The 14,363-nt window shown below is 44.3% G+C and overlaps 1 protein-coding gene across 2 annotated transcripts in view; it reads right to left on the minus strand.

Moving 5' to 3' along the window:
- Nucleotides 1–13,985, minus strand: part of UBXN2A (UBX domain protein 2A) — a 187,529-nt gene extending 173,544 nt beyond the window's left edge. Inside the window, exon 1 of one of the 2 annotated variants that reach the window (XM_078647711.1) lies at nt 13,924–13,985. The gene's annotated coding sequence lies outside the window, so the exon portion shown is untranslated. The remainder of the gene's footprint in view (nt 1–13,923) is intronic. The other variant, XM_078647712.1, reaches the window with a different exon arrangement.
- Nucleotides 13,986–14,363: the final 378 nt, after the last annotated feature.

Below are 14,363 nucleotides of genomic sequence, written 5' to 3' on the forward strand. Positions count from 1 at the left end.
CTGACCCTGTGCCTCATGGGAACAGTCCAGTCCGAACTACCAAGCCATGTCTTTCCCAGACCGGAATCAAGCATCCAAGGACCGGTTTCTGGCTATCAGCCTTCATTCAGCCTGGATAGCTTGACTCCAGTGGTGTGGAGAGCCCGGGACTCACGTCTGAGCATACCCAGCCCACTCGGGGTGAAAATTGCAAAAAAACACAGTTGATGGACAGAATGTAGAACAATGTCATACATTCACCCCAGTACAAGGATCTGGGCCTAAATCCATCGTTTTTTTGCACTCCATACCACCCTGGGTTAGACACTGGCTATATGCAAATCAGCTCTGACCCTGTGCCTCATGGGAACAGTCCAGTCCGAACTACCAAGCCATGTCTTTCCCAGACCGGAATCAAGCATCCAAGGACCGGTTTCTGGCTATCAGCCTTCATTCAGCCTGGATAGCTTGACTCCAGTGGTGTGGAGAGCCCGGGACTCACGTCTGAGCATACCCAGCCCACTCGGGGTGAAAATTGCAAAAAAACACAGTTGATGGACAGAATGTAGAACAATGTCATACATTCACCCCAGTACAAGGATCTGGGCCTAAATCCATCGTTTTTTTGCACTCCATACCACCCTGGGTTAGACACTGGCTATATGCAAATCAGCTCTGACCCTGTGCCTCATGGGAACAGTCCAGTCTGAACTACCAAGCCATGTCTTTCCCAGACCGGAATCAAGCATCCAAGGACCGGTTTCTGGCTATCAGCCTTCATTCAGCCTGGATAGCTTGACTCCAGTGGTGTGGAGAGCCTGGGACTCACGTCTGAGCATACCCAGCCCACTCGGGGTGAAAATTGCAAAAAACACAGTTGATGGACAGAATGTAGAACAATGTCATACATTCACCCCAGTACAAGGATCTGGGCGTAAATCCATCGTTTTTTTGCACTCCAAACCACCCTGGGTTAGACACTGGCTATATGCAAATCAGCTCTGACCCTGTGCCTCATGGGAACAGTCCAGTCCGAACTACCAAGCCATGTCTTTCCCAGACCGGAATCAAGGATCCAAGGACCGGTTTCTGGCTATCAGCCTTCATTCAGCCTGGATAGCTTGACTCCAGTGGTGTGGAGAGCCTGGGACTCACGTCTGAGCATACCCAGCCCACTCGGGGTGAAAATTGCAAAAAACACAGTTGATGGACAGAATGTAGAACAATGTCATACATTCACCCCAGTACAAGGATCTGGGCCTAAATCCATCGTTTTTTTGCACTCCACACCACCCTGGGTTAGACACTGGCTATATGCAAATCAGCTCTGACCCTGTGCCTCATGGGAACAGTCCAGTCCGAACTACCAAGCCATGTCTTTCCTAGACCGGAATCAAGCATCCAAGGACCGGTTTCTGACTATCAGCCTTCATTCAGCCTGGATAGCTTGACTCCAGTGGTGTGGAGAGCCTGGGACTCACGTCTGAGCATACCCAGCCCACTCGGGGTGAGAATTGCAAAAAACACAGTTGATGGACAGAATGTAGAACAATGTCATACATTCACCCCAGTACAAGGATCTGGGCCTAAATCCATCGTTTTTTTGCTCTCCACACCACCCTGGGTTAGACACTGGCTATATGCAAATCAGCTCTGACCCTGTGCCTCATGGGAACAGTCTAGTCCGAACTACCAAGCCATGTCTTTCCCAGACCGGAATCAAGCATCCAAGGACCGGTTTCTGGCTATCAGCCTTCATTCAGCCTGGATAGCTTGACTCCAGTGGTGTGGAGAGCCTGGGACTCACGTCTGAGCATACCCAGCCCACTCGGGGTGAAAATTGCAAAAAACACAGTTGATGGACAGAATGTAGAACAATGTCATACATTCACCTCAGTACAAGGATCTGGGCCTAAATCCATCGTTTTTTTGCACTCCACACCACCCTGGGTTAGACACTGGCTATATGCAAATCAGCTTTGACCCTGTGCCTCATAGGAACAGTCCAGTCCGAACTACCAAGCCATGTCTTTCCCAGACCGGAATCAAGCATCCAAGGACCGGTTTCTGGCTATCAGCCTTCATTCAGCCTGGATAGCTTGACTCCAGTGGTGTGGAGAGCCTGGGACTCACGTCTGAGCATACCCAGCCCACTCGGGGTGAAAATTGCAAAAAACACAATTGATGGACAGAATGTAGAACAATGTCATACATTCACCCCAGTACAAGGATCTGGGCCTAAATCCATCGTTGTTTTGCACTCCACACCACCCTGGGTTAGACACTGGCTATATGCAAATCAACTCTGACCCTGTAGCTCATGGGAACAGTCCAGTCCGAACTACCAAGCCATGTCTTTCCCAGACCGGAATCAAGCATCCAAGGACCGGTTTCTGGCTATCATCCTTCATTCAGCCTAGATAGCTTGACTCCAGTGGTGTGGAGAGCCTGGGACTCACGTCTGAGCATTTGCAATTTTCACCCCGAGTGGGCTGGGTATGCTCAGACGTGAGTGCCAGGCTCTCCACACCACTGGAGTCAAGCTATCCAGGCTGATGAAGGCTGATAACCAGAAACCGGTCCTTGGAAGCTTGATTCCGGTCTGGGAAAGACATGGCTTGGTAGTTCGGACTGGACTGTTCCCATGAGGCACAGGGTCAGAGCTGATTTGCATATAGCCAGTGTCTAACCCAGGGTGGTGTGGAGTGCAAAAAAACGATGGATTTAGGCCCAGATCCTTGTACTGGGATGAATGTATGACATTGTTCTACATTCTGTCCATCAACTGTGTTTTTTGCAATTTTCACCCCGAGTGGGCTGGGTATGCTCAGACGTGAGTCCCAGGCTCTCCACACCACTGGAGTCAAGCTATCCAGGCTGATGAAGGCTGATAGCCAGAAACCGGTCCTTGGATGCTTGATTCCGGTCTGGGAAAGACATGGCTTGGTAGTTCGGACTTGACTGTTCCCATGAGGCACAGGGTCACAGCTGATTTGCACATAGCCAGTGTCTAACCCAGGGTGGTGTGAAGTGCAAAAAAACGATGGATTTAGGCCCAGATCCTTGTACTGGGATGAATGTATGACATTGGTCTACATTCTGTCCATCAACTGTGTTTTTTGCAATTTTCACCCGAGTGGGCTGGGTATGCTCAGACGTGAGTCCCAGGCTCTCCACACCACTGGAGTCAAGCTATCCAGGCTGATGAAGGCTGATAGCCAGAAACCGGTCCTTGGATGCTTGATTCCGGTCTGGGAAAGACATGGCTTGGTAGTTCGGACTGGACTGTTCCCATGAGGCACAGGGTCAGAGCTGATTTGCATATAGCCAGTGTCTATCCCAGGGTGGTGTGGAGTGCAAAAAAACGATGGATTTAGGTCCAGATCCTTGTACTGGGATGAATGTATGACATTGTTCTACATTCTGTCCATCAACTGTGTTTTTTGCAATTTTCTGGGATGTATTGGTCGGGGTGAACAAAACGTTCTTGTACTACTGATTGCCGGCACCCTGAGTCTAGGAGGGCTTTTACATTATAGCCATTCATCCTCACACTCACATAAAGTGATGTCCCCATCTCTGCGGAGTACAGAACCGTCTTGGGCAAATACCCAACTTCCATGGGTTCTTCAGTCGAGCGTTTTCTGGGACACAGACGGGCAATGTGGCCCCATTCGCCACATTCATAACACTGTGGCCCGCGAAGTAGCGAGGAGTCCATCTTGAACGGTCTGGGTTTCAAGGGCTCCGACACCGGTTTGGTTTTCTTTTCTGTTTTGGCGGAACGCAGACCCTTACTGTTTCTGTCCGATTCCCACCCCATAGTGCGAGGTTGAGCCCTGGCATAGTTCGCCGCCATTTCTATGGCCTGTTCTATGGTAATATCGGCATGCTGCTTCAACCATCTTTGAGTGGCGTAGGGGAGGGCCTCCATGAATTGTTCCAGGTATATTTTTGCCAGTATTTCTTCCTTTGTGCTGGACTCTGGTTTTAACCATTTGTCAGCTTCCATTTTAAGGCGAAAAAACAAGGTTTTAGGATTCTCACCAGGTGTTCCTCTTTCTTTTCGAAATCTGATTCTGTAAGCTTCGGAGTCGAGGCCTAGGTGGTCTAGTATTACTTCTTTCACAAGGTGATAGGGTGCGTTTCCGATGGGGTTGGCCACCTGATAAGCAAACTGTGCTTCTCCCGTCAGCAATGGTGCCAAGAAAAAGGGCAATTTTTCTTCGGGCCAACCCAACGCCCTAGCCGCTCTCTCAAAATTCAATAGGAAAGAGTCAGGGTCTTCCCCAGGCTGGTATTTCTGTAGAGCGATACCAGAGGGATGCGGGACGTGACTTCTGCCGGTACTGATACTATAGGAACATGTACATTCTTCTGAAGACTTTCAATTTGAGCGGTGATAGTGTTCTGGAATAGTTCTCTATCACCCTGGGCGGAGCGGAGTTGTCTTTCGACAGCCCATTCCAATTTCTCTTGTCCCTTTATGATATGTTGTATTAAGGCGTCCATCTCTGTGTTACAGATGGACTGTGGTGGAAATCCCACTTCTGACACCAGTTGTGGGTTGGCAGGGACAAGAGGAACTGACGGAGACACTTTCTTTATAGTCTTAAGAGAGGGTTTTATTTTCATAAACACTTTCTTTCTCCTGCTTGTCAGTCTTTCTCTTGCAAAAGCCGCTGGGTCCGTCTTGGCCTTTCTTTCAGGATCCAGACTGCGGGACCACGGGGAACAGGAAAGAGACTCTTTTTCTCCCGTACTTCACTCCGGGGATTTCTCCGGTACTTCACTCCAGGGATTTAGCCAGGTAACCGGAAAGAAAACAAAACAACAAACATAGGAGTTAGGACAGCCGTCCTTTTTGGAGTCCGAATAGGGCCGGGAGTGAGGGAGAAAACCGCGTGTTCTAGTGTTCAGACGGCTCTCGCTACAGTGTCGACGTGCTCGTGAAGGGGAGGGGAATTCAGACTGTACAAAATGTTTATTTCTATGTACAAGCGGCTTAAACTGTAGGTTGGTAATATCGTCCCACCCAACCCGCAACTCTGCCCCGTACCTGTTTCAGCCATGCTCCTCCCGTGGGAACGTGGCAGGGCGACTCGTGGGGTCGTTGGCCTCCTGGTATGCTGAGTACGGCAGTGTTGTTCTTCGCCTCCCTCTTCTCGTCACCTTCCTCCTCCGGTTTCTTCTCCTCCTCTCTCCCACTCTCAAATCCGCCTTCTCCTTGTCCTTCCTCCAGGGAAACGCCGTCAGTCCACTTCCTGGTTCCACCCTCCTTTGACGGAATCTCCGCGATGATGTTCATTAGGGGAGGAGCCACGTCTGTCTTGAGCTCCCACTTTAAGGAGCCTTGTTGGTTTTCGTCATCCATTCTCCAGAAGGGTTCGCTGTCTGTTTCCCAGTTCGCATTGACATATGGATTTGCGTGCTTTAAGGAGGGAACAGAAGCCGGTGTGAGTGGAGTTCCTGACCACCATTCGTGTATTTGGATCGGATCCTCGGAGGGACGTTCCAACCCGCCAATAGGCCACACACGCACAAGCGTATGTGTGGTGAGCTTTTTGAAGCCCTAACAATAAGTCTTGGAGAGCAGCGCATGCGCGCTGCTAGTTGAGACCTAAAAATGGTTTAAAGATGCATGTCTAAGAAAGAAGCTTTGCATTACAGGTGCTCTAACAAGACTTTTTGTATGGGTTTCACTGGAGAGTCTATCAGTACGGATAAAGGTATATTATATTCCCACGGAAGTCTAGTTTTGTGGAGAAGGAAACATAACTTTTTAAATCCTACGGAAAATTCTTATTCCCTGATACAATGACAGAATGGGGGCTGTGATGAATGCTTTCTACAAGCTGAAACAGCTGCTTGGTGAATGAACCATTATTAAAGTGAATTGTGGACTAATCTGCATTAAATAAAATATATTTAAGGACTTTCTTCTCCTGGTACTTCATTGAGACAATGCACGCCTGAATATCCGGATGCGGAAACTTTCTCTGGTAAGCCCTGATGGAAGGTCTCACGGCTCAGAAGGCTGTAACTTAAAGTTTCTATATTGCAAGAAAATACAAGTCCAGCAGCTGTATTCAATGACTTTAGGTTTGTGGTGGTGTATTCTGTCCTGCACCCGGTTTAGCAGACAGTTTTGGTACTGCAGTCTCTTGTGACTGCTGATAAGTGAAGCATCACTCTCTCTTTGGTTTGTTTCAAATTCATGTCTACCTTCAGTATGAAAGAAGCAAAAAACACCAAGATATGTCCCTGGCCACTTATGCATTTTTCTAGGTTCGAGATTCATAATACCAAGATTTGAGTCAGGAATTCATCAGCAGTTTCCTCACATTGGTTTCTAGCTACAAACCAGCTTTTAATGACTATTACATATGATCAAGAGTCTCATGAATGTTCATGTTGATAAAAAAAAATCCCGTTTTATATATGCATGTTTTTTAGAGATCTATCGCCCTATGCTTTTATAGTGTTCAATGGGAAAAAAACACGTATGATATCTTCCAGACTACTGCCAGACAGGGACGTTTTGTTTCACTGATAATGGATTACCACGTTAGCATGCTCCAATTTTCATTAACTTTGTATAATAATCCTTACTAATTATTACTCCCTTGAATAAAACATTATACCCCATTTCTCTATTAAATCCTCTATAGTTATGACGAAGACCTTACAAAAACAATTTCACTGATAAAAGCAAGTCGACATTTTGTGTTCACTCAAAGGACATTTTTCCCCATTTGAAAAACTTAGATGTCAACTGAGAAAATTAATTACGGACTGTTCTCATTAGGAACAACCAATAGACAGAAGTGAGACAAGTATTAGAGCCACCTGAACTCTAGAACATTTCCAGTATCAGTACCAGCTTTGTCTTAGAAACAAAAGGGACCACACCATTGGTCACTTGGAATCTGGTTTTTGTTTTGACTGCTGTACAATTCAATATTTGCAAACCCCTGAATGTTCATATGCACTGTATACAAACTGACATTAAGTATTGTGAAAAAGGACATACTGACTTCTGACATGTATTTGTTCCGCTACTTTAAATTATGAGTGGGGAAATAGCTAATGTTTTATAGACTCTTTAATACACTCAAAAACACAGTTGAGTTTCGATTAAGCAAAATTGTATTTACGAGCCATAGAAAATAGTTTTGTAGCATCACATCTCAAGAGTGATACTGTCAGGGAAGGCGTGACAGTTATAAATACATTTTTAACATTACCATGCGTTACTGTTTTTGAAGAAATTAAATATTCAGTTATTGCTTTTCAGACACCATTTTGTGTAATAAATGTGTTTTTCAGTCATGTGGAATTGCTGGGATCCCTTTTACTAATAAACATCATTTGTCCTAAGCCATTAGACGGCTTTACTCCAAGGCAAAAGTAAAATCAATAATGAGACAACTTCGACTGAACACAATGTTCATATGCGCTATGTAACTGAGTAGCACTAAATTTTTGCTAATATTCCAGAAGGAAGTATTGAGAATTTGGTATGGAGTAATCCCAACAACATTACTTTTGTATTCCACAAGGTCTGTATAAGATATTTGGGTTTAAGGAATGCATCAAGGTTAAATCTCTGATATAAAAGGGACAGAACCAAATCTTTATCTAGCTGTATTATTTCCTGAAATTATATTTTTGCAATAGGAGGCCATTTACTAATTTTTGTTAATCATTTGAAGATTATCACAGCTCTGCAAGATGACCTTTTAATGTATTGGATTCAATACACAAAGAAAATAATGCTCGTTTGAAAATGCACTTTTCATATCCTTCATCATTTGCACTTTACACCATAAAGCAGCTATACAGAAGACACCTTGACAAATTATTGTGATCAGCCACTATGTATAGTAATACAACAGATCTGAGACTGCTTAAGAGAATTTAAACTCAATGTTGTAGATGTTTTCCGGTGCTACACGGGGAACTTTTACCATCAGCTTTTTCTGCATATCTAAACCACAATAACTTGCATGCTTATGGTTTGTGTAGAGATGGCAAACAACAGAGCTCACCATTCAAGCACTGGTAGACGGTGCGGTAGCAAAGCTCAAAATAAGAATTGCAAAAGTCAATAGGTCTCACCTTTGAATGGCAACAATGTTTTGGCTCTGCCAATTTCTGTAGCAGATGCGGAACAGCATTGGCAAAAAGAAAGAAAATGGCTGACGTAACGTCAAGACACAAGCTTGGGGTAGGTCATGACTCTACAGCGGCCATTCTCACTTTTTAAAATTTGCTGTGCAAAGATGGCAGATGCGCAAATTGTCTTGAGTGGCAAAAAAAATTGGAAATCTATGGGAGCAAAACTGCACTATAGGAAAAGCTGCAGCCAGGCAGTAAATTGCAGCTGCTGGTCCCTAATATAAAGTAAAAAGCGTAATAGTAATTTAAATAACGGGATGGGGAAGTGTAGGAGAGCAACAGATGAGATGTGTGGCCTGAGCAACTGAGCATCGCCGAGCGAATATGAAGATGCTAAGGTACCGTTGATCTCATCATATAGCATTGAGAATCCACCAATGTACCAGGCCCGACAACATCAAATAAACCAGGAACTAAAGTCCCCATCGAGCATTCATCAGGTCAAGAGGTACAAACCTTGAAAATCTGACATCAGAGGGTTCAACACAAGGAAGAGGCTAACCATGCAGCTAGGGTTTAGGACAAAGACCACACCTAGTGTCCCATGTTCATCGACCTATTAGTGTGCATCAACCCACTGAGATCGACCTTGAAAAGTGCCATAGCAGGTGGCAGAGCACCACTCCTGTGGGAGCCTGACATTAAGTCATGAGACTAGCTGAAAAAAAAACACCAAACTTCAGGTTCAACTCACAGCTCCAAAGTCTCTCATTCCCAAGACGCCCCTCCAGGTTCAGAGAAACCTTTAACCAAGGGTTCGACTGTCGACACCAATTGTCACCATCTTAGCCCAGAGTCTCTGGCCAGCCACCCTTGGAGTCGAAATTAGCTCAGAAGCAGACTCGCACACCCACATCAAAGCCAATTCCAAAAGAAGTTTGACACCAAGATCGTAATCGAGCAAACTCACAGGGGCATTGAACTTCTGGAGGTGCCCGATGTCAGGCAACATAAAATATACATACAGCCTTTCCCAGGGAAAATTCTCGCTTGGCGATCCCCACAGGAGGAGCCACAGACATTCCACGCGCACCCAGGAAAAGAAGAAAGTTCACTTTTGAGAGGTTGAACTCAGATGAATTACAATTCTGAGAATTTGGTAAGCTCTCTGATTTTTCTCGGTAAATGAACTAAGTTTAGGATTTTGTCACAGGTTTTCTAGCTTGAAACAAAAGCTTCAGTGAGAGCAGGAATGGCACAAGAGGGAATCAATATAGGTTAACTCACTGGAGTCATCAGTAGGTGAGGTAACCTGGCTGATGTCATATTAGGGCCAGAAATTTGGAAAGGGTATTCCGTAGTTGGTCACATGCTGCGGTACTGCTGGTAGAAGTACAAAGAGAACAAAAGTTCTCTACCATTGTAGTGCAAGTCAATAAGGTTTTCTAGGATTTAGTAACCACCAGAACTCTAGAAAGAAATAAAGTCTGAATTTCTTGACAACGTACCCATTAAATGCATCTTTAAAAGATACCTTAAAAACAGTGCAAATGTTGAAAAAAACACAAGGCTAATGTGACCAGATTTTAGGACACAGTTGTTGAAGAAATACCTCAGAAAGATTCTGTCCATGCTCTGAAGAGTAGCATCTCGACTACACACATTAAATTTTTTAATTAAATTCACAAGTTTTGGACTAATAAGCAAGACAGGACAATTGGTGTTTTCCTATCTGCTTCAGTATCCATGATAAATATGGCGACACTATATAAAGAGGGATTCCTTAAGGGAATTGCACAATTGTTGTTTTTGCTCAGTATAGAAGCGCCTGCTGGTGTTTCTACGCTTCTGGCATTACACTATCTAGAGTTCCTTTGCTGTTTTATGCAAGAGCTACAGTATTTGTATGCTTCCAAAGCAAAAGTACCTTAATCTTGCTCTTCAGTGCCTAAGAGATTCTACATCATGCTGCAGGATTCCAATTTGCACCATTTCAGAATTTTCACCTTTATTGAAGATGTACTCTTTGCATGAATTCTGCTTATCATTCTTTCTCCAGCAGAAGGATAGTTTGAATTTAAATCAAATCATGCAGTCCTTATTGTCATAGGGATTATGTTTACCATAACCAATGAGGCACATGCTCCGTGTTAATTTGGAATCAATCACAGTTGGACTCTAAGTAGTGTATGGTGCCAATTTAGAGATACCTCTAGGCCTTGATAAAGCTTCTAATGCAGTTGGCAGCAGTTTCCAATAATACAGAGATATAGGGCCTGATTTAGATATTGGCTGGACTACCACAGCTGTGGTGGTTTCAAGTACTATGGCAAGCCGAAGGCAGTCCGCCGACCGTATTTAGATCTGGCATCAACAGACTGGTTCCCACGGCGGCAGCAGTCTTCTCAGCTGGCTAACAATACTCTGTCGCTGAACCGATTCAGATGTTTCCATTGTGCTGATGGTGTCCTGGTGGCGGAGTCCTGAGAGAGTAAGGCCATGGTGGTATGGAAACTGGTAAGTACTACTTCTCATTATCTCACTACACATATATGTTGTGAATCTGTCAATATGTATATGTAGGTAATGTACAATGCCATTTATGTTAACTATAGCATTGCACACCAACAACATACACACACTATTTTATGTACACCCAGCCATCCCAAGTACAACAACCACAACCACCACCCACAAATATATTTTCTGTGTCAATGCAGGTGTGTACATTTACCACGGTATGTCGTAAGATGAACACTTATGCATGACACATAAAAAAATTGCATATAATAGCAATGTAAGTAAGTAAAGTTTTTATTTAGCATAGTTACTTAAAACCGTTGCTACAAAATATCTCATTGCAGATTTAAAACCAATTTAAACCAATTAAAAGACATTATAACCTAATGATATTTGCAACGCATTAAAACAAGCAATTATTGTAGCAGCGTTTGTCCTTATACCTATCTGCTGTGTGGTAATTCAGGCTTTGGTATTTTCTTCTCTACTTGTATTAAAAATTTTACAAAGCAACAGTTAAGCTGCGTGTCCTCGGGTGCAAAACATGGCAACACAGCTTGTCTCAGTGTGCGAATGCCTCTCTGGTTAAAAAGTGGTTTTAAAAACCGTCTTCTTTCCTCAGTTAATTCTTTACATGTAAAGAGGAGATGCAGCATATCTTCTTGCACTGTCCCACATAAGCGGCAGTTGAAATCAGATTGGGTTTTCAGCCAATGTGGAAAGTGCTTTATATAAGAGCAATGTAAAAATACAAGAGGCGAAAGCAAATGTTAAGACATGATTGATAGTGAGACTAGTGACCCATAAGCCTACCTAAGATTCTGGCGACAATGGGGTTGCTGAGAGTTGTGGTCAAGTAGCAGCAGCAAGGGAAGGACCTGGACAATGGTGTTCAAGACGGAAACGGAAGTGGGAACCCGAAAAAAGGCACGTTTTCACCTCTTTTTCTTCATTTCCACCAATCTAAATTTGGAGGTTTCCCCGTCATGGAAGCCTCGACGGAAAGGCACAACGTAATCGGCTCGACCATATTCTTGGTGGGACTCCCTCCGACAGCCGCTTCTGCCTATGACGCTGTCAACGAGGGAGGAAGATTCTGGCGGAGACAGCGGACTCCTACAGTCTTCACTCCAAGAACCCGCCAACATCTAATTACAGCGGGCAGACCACCAAGTTGGTAGGCTGGAAAACAGTCAGAAAAGCGACGGCAGGACCAGATCTACCAAGATCTAATTCGGGCCCATAGACTAGAGCTGGGGTCGCATCAGTAGGTGATCTATACAATGGTGGAATATTAAAAATCTTAGCTGACCTCACACAAACTGAAGTATACAAAAAAAATGATGGATGGAAAGCTTGAATTAATCTCTACCTCTGGCTTTTACATGGGGTCGCATTCCAGTCCTTTGCTATTTTGGACATCATCCCAACTCAATTTGGATTAAGCTATGTGGAAATCAGTCTTGACTGTGCTCCAACAAGAACAGTCCCGCCAGTCCACATCCTCCCTGAACAAGAACACAAGCAAACTCAGACCGGTTTTGCCTTGATTGGGGCTCATCAGTGGGGTGCAGCTTGGTTCTAGTGGCACACTGAGCACAGGGCCCACGTCTAGGCATACCCATCGCACTTAGGGCATCCCACTGAAGTATACAAAAATGTTATGGATAGAATGCTTGTCTTAATCTCAGTCACTAGAAATTACTCGCTCTGCATCCCAAGCCATCGTTGTTTTGCACACCATGACACCTCAGTTTGGACCAAGCTCCAATAGGAACAGTCCAGCCTGAACTATCAGGCCATGTCCACCCTGAACCTAACCCCCTGAAGCATATGGAAGATGTACCCTAAAGCATACCATATGTGCCCTAGCTGTGAGGAAGATGATGCAGATGTTTTTTCCTTGGTCAGGAACTGTCCAATGATAGAGGTATATTAAGTAACTGTTATCCATAACATTACTGAACTGAAAGAGAAGGCAAATTTACTATGGACAGGTATTTCGCTGTCAGGTCTACTGATCTGATCTGTAACAGAGAGGTTCTGAGGCAACTTTTTAGATGCATGTTCGTATAACAATCCTTTTCTTACATCCGTAGCATGCAAAAGATGTCAAGCCAAATATTCCAACACGCTAATGTTCTAGAGAGAGAGGATGCAAGAAACGCATGGATGATAAAAGTTAACAGAGGTGTCAATGAAGAGACTGGAAAGACCTGCCATGACATGAAGTCGTTAAGCATTTGCATGGACAGGGCGTCAGAGGCAAAACGGTTGTCATTTAAATGGGGACCATATGGTATACTGGGGAGGCAAAGCTGAAAATAAGAAAGAGGATGTTGAGACTGGAAGTAGATTTGGGATACAAAAAATATGGAGAAATAACAATAGGAGAACAGAAAATAAAGACAGGAGAAACTACAGCCTAGAAAGTAATAAAAGGTAAAATAAATTACTCAATAGAAAAGAAAGTATGATGGCAGAAGGAAACAAGTGTATAGAATTTGAAAAAAAGAATTTAATGTATTGAGTAAAGAAAAGATTGGGTGCACAGAAGGAAACTACACTGAATTGGTGTAGGAAGAAAGTAGCAGAAAGAAGGGGGCTAAGGAGGCAGCTGCAATTGCAACTAACTTATAACGTAAGTGGAACAACACATAGGACGCCTGTGACATGTTTTTTCTGTACAGAGTCAGTCTACTCCTGTGCAAGGATTGGGTTGCACACATGTATAGTAAATGATAGTGTGGTCAGCCTTCTGCAGAGTTCTACTGGGTATGTAGCTGGATGTGATATACTTCCCTCATCCATCCTGCCACATTTTAATACTATGATCTCCTAAACAACCCTTGTAAAATCTTCCCTCACCTACCCCTTCTTTGACTCATCCAAAAACTAATTTTACTACTATGATCTCCCTAAACCATTACTAGAGATTCGTCCCTCCTCCATCTCTCCTTATACTCAACCCGAAACCTCACCTTACTACTATGGGCTCCCAATAAGCACTTTCTAGACTCTCCTTTTCCATCCCCCCATTTTCGTTTTCAATCTAACAGACTCATGTCCACCGCTCAAATTAACTAAAATTACACTATACTATCCACCTCTGAGCCTCGTTGGGTAGCAAGCGCGATAACAGTACAATTACAATACAATAGAACGAATAGGAGAAAGCAAGGCTCTGAGAAGAAAGAAACATATAACACAGAGCACCAGTTCGTATCCAAATCAGAATTCGAAAGAGCAGACTGCTGCGCAATCGTAAAAAACGAGGAGATAGTTCCCGAACTTGAGACTTACCTCTAACGGTGGATAGATTTACCACCACAGCCTCCGCCTCGGTTTCAACCCCAAAAAGAAAATGTTAAAATTGAAGGCTCTGACAACCAATGGAAAAGCTACATTATACTGAGTGACCGCCTATGGGCACCAGTATCGCGGTCTAAAATGGTTGCAATTGGTTAGAAAGTGGTCCGCCCACACGAGCCAGCCGCCCCGGAAAATAACACCTCCTCACCCGGAAATGACCGCCCCATCCTAATTAGGACGGTCGAATCATTCTAACATCGCTGTCACAGCGTTGCAAGGAACTGCTCCCGTTCTAGTGTGGGGACACTTGAGTCTGCCGCAGCGCCGGGAATTGACATTCTATTTTGATTGAAGAAAGCTGTCCTCAAACGACAAAGATCGATATCGGCCTATGAGCTACAACGAACCAGCAAACACACATTGGTGATCCC

The sequence above is a fragment of the Lissotriton helveticus genome, chromosome 6, assembly GCF_964261635.1.
Source record: "Lissotriton helveticus chromosome 6, aLisHel1.1, whole genome shotgun sequence".
Classification (NCBI taxonomy): domain Eukaryota; kingdom Metazoa; phylum Chordata; class Amphibia; order Caudata; family Salamandridae; genus Lissotriton; species Lissotriton helveticus.